The sequence below is a fragment of the Diaphorina citri genome, unplaced genomic scaffold (assembly GCF_000475195.1).
Source record: "Diaphorina citri unplaced genomic scaffold, Diaci psyllid genome assembly version 1.1 scaffold6851, whole genome shotgun sequence".
In the NCBI taxonomy this organism is placed as follows: domain Eukaryota; kingdom Metazoa; phylum Arthropoda; class Insecta; order Hemiptera; family Psyllidae; genus Diaphorina; species Diaphorina citri.
This window is the reverse complement of record NW_007384227.1, coordinates 1-3,021: the sequence shown is the minus strand read 5'-3', so window position 1 is coordinate 3,021 and position 3,021 is coordinate 1. Positions and strand designations below refer to the sequence as shown.

At 36.4% G+C, this 3,021-nt stretch overlaps 1 long non-coding RNA gene across 1 annotated transcript in view; it reads left to right on the top strand.

Moving 5' to 3' along the window:
• The window catches only part of LOC103522097, a 10,505-nt gene extending 7,503 nt beyond the window's left edge, over positions 1 to 3,002 (top strand). Inside the window, exons 2-3 of the long non-coding RNA XR_541991.3 lie at positions 2,398 to 2,573; positions 2,882 to 3,002. This is a non-coding gene — a long non-coding RNA (uncharacterized LOC103522097). The remainder of the gene's footprint in view (positions 1 to 2,397; positions 2,574 to 2,881) is intronic.
• Positions 3,003 to 3,021: the final 19 nt, after the last annotated feature.

The following is a 3,021-nucleotide window of genomic DNA, read 5'->3' as shown; positions in this document are numbered from 1 at the left end:
TTTACCCAATCGGAAGCCCAGATAGAACGTAAGTGGGGTCGTGGATTACATGTCATAACCCGGACAGAACGTCGATTAGATCTTCATGCTAATCAGGTACGCCCTAGCGACGATGATGCGGGTGTCTGGTGTGTTAGATTATGACTATGTATAAAATACGTAAATTCAAAAATAATAAAAAGTTGAATGTACAGTATCCCGGTCCTATGCGTTTGTCCCTGTTGCCAAATACCTCGAGGGTTTGGTCACGTAAGAACCAAAACAAAGTTAAAAGTTAAGAAAAGACCTACTCTGGGGGTCCGAACGGCTAAACTAAGGTTGGGAAACTCACTGACTTTCTTTTATCCATACTTAGTCTTGTACATCACAACTCTAAGTCCTAATTGTTTGTTAGTCCACAAAGATTATTCCTTTGAACTGTGTTCGAGGATAGAAGATTCCAGTAGAAGCATGTAAGACGTCTTCGGTGCAGACACCTTTTAGTAACGATGTTTCCTTGACCGTGTTTGTTCAGTCACTGGTAGACCAATATATATCCCAAATGTCCATTTACGTTCTTTTCCTCAAAAAGTGTTAATCTGCCGGACACTAATCTATACAATGATATCACAATTCAATTTATTTTTTTCTCGAAAAGAACAAGGTACCTAACTGAAGCCGTATTACCCTCCTTCACACGTTTACCCTATTTTAATTTATTATTTACCAGCTAAGGATCACTCTTTAACCCTTTTTAGGTTTAGGACTCAGGTTTGTTGACGGCTTTATCTATTTGACTATTTTCCAAGCTTTAGATTAAAATTTACCTTTTTCAAAGTTTTCTAAAACTGCAGTCTGTAATTGTGTCATAAGATAAAAACTAGGGCGATCCATGCAGTGATTACGTTTCGTGCTCGATCGCCTCCCTCGTCTTTCTTGACGTCTGTCGTTATGGCTTCACGTGGTTGGTGTTAATACGCAACGGACGGTTCCTCGAAACGAACCCTGTAAACTACACTGCGAATAGTAGTGGGATGCCCTAGCATAACGGCACTGCAGTTTCAAATGCTAAATGAGTCATACAAAGAAATTTTAGCTAAATTAGATAGCCCTAGTCTTCAGCATCTTCTTTTTCTTTTTAGGCAACCGAAGTAAAAAGGTTGATGAGGGAGTACTTGAAAGCGCTTTGTGGTGGAGTTGCATTCGCGTTGACTTAGATAATGTGAGTAAGGGGATTATGAGATATAGTTCCACAAGATGTATGATGACGTTAGAATCCGGTACAGTTTTATGGAATACAATACTGACGCCCCCTTTCCTGAAAGTCAGGGGATAGTGGTCGTCTTATTTTGTTCCATTAAGTAAGATGAAGATCGTCGGATTTGGCAGTCTCACCTCGAAAATAAAAAACTAACGTGTTATTTGATTCATAGATTATGAGTGTAAGTAGACATGAAAGAGACTGACGTTGTCACAAAAGGTCGATGGAACTGACACCTCGTTCTCTTGTGGTTTGTGATAACGTAAACGTAAAAGATAGACTCGTAATTGCCATTCTCAAACGACTCATATTATATGTGTCAAGCAACTTATAATGAAATGCTTCGGGTAGTACTTCGTCTTTATATCCGGCTTTTTCTGGACCATCATTTCCTATTTAATTCTCCATAAAATTTAATGAAAAAGCGATCTTAAGTCGTTTTTCAATTGGCGAAGTAACCCATTTAATATTTGCAATTGAAAAAACAAGTACATTTTTTTTCAATGGTGGGGGAATTCAAACTGGGATCTTCTGTCTTCATGGCAAGCAAGTGCATTACCACTGGGCTAACCGTGAAAGTCTGGTTTCTCTTATCCTTGCCACCTCTCCTTTAAGATTTTTCTTATGTTAACCTACCTACCTAAATGTGAGATGTACTCTGCTGTAAACATTAATGGGTGTGGAATGACCTACTGTTTATTGTGTTAAGTGGCCTAAAAGGGGGGGGATTTATGGTTATGTTATTGAACCCATAAAATACACCAAGATCTTGTTTAGACTGCTGCGGTAAAAGGGACTTTTCAGTCTCATTCTGGCAGGATAACCAAGGTATATTCTATTCTATTTATTCTTTTGTTTGTATTCATTTCTGATGTAAAGAAATGAGCCCTGTTTAAACTGTTGGTACTTATAAGGGTACTTTTTAGTCTTAGCTGACAGTATAAAATATAAATAAATCATAATTAAAAATAAATAAATAAATATTCTATTGTTTTTTTTTTTTTGAAGCTAAGCAAGGTTTATATACTTATTTGTAAACTTCACCTATGAAATATATAAGACCTTGTTTAGACTGTGGGAGTAAAGGGACTTTTCAGTCTCATTCTGGCAGGATAAACAAGGTATATTCTATTCTATTCTATTGTATTTATTTCCAGTTACTACACTTGTCCATTTCACCCGTGGACTCTGTACTCAATAGAAGTTCTACTTGCTACCTTATTCTTCATATGCAGCCTCTACAATCTGGCCCAGTACTTGCGACTGAATCATTTCACGAGTCCCATTGAATTGACTGCACAACAATTCCGATTGTTTGGCATTTGCAGACAAGGTAATAAAGGAAATTTAAATGTTGAAAAAAAAAAATCAAAGACATAAAATGTCCTTAAAAAAAAAAAAAAAAAAAAAAAAAAAAAAAAAAATATTTGCAAATATTTCAATGGGTTACTTTCTGGTGTTCTCGTGTTGACCCAGCACTTAAATGGGAAGTATTGTGTCTTTTATCACCCATCTGATGCTATGACACAGACCATGTGAGTGTAATGTAGCAGGTGTTTTATTGTTTCAAAATAAAAACAGCTGTGAAACACTCATCATAAAAAAAGGTTATATGTTTCATTTTGAATATATCTATTTCAGACCCCAATTTCAAGCTCAAATATTCTTCCACCCCGGTGGTGTCGCCTGATGTTACTCCATTGAATTTGTCCAGCAACAGTTGGCTATCATCTAGCTTTATTTCTACATGTAAGTAAACCAATGTTATTAAAAAGTTAGCT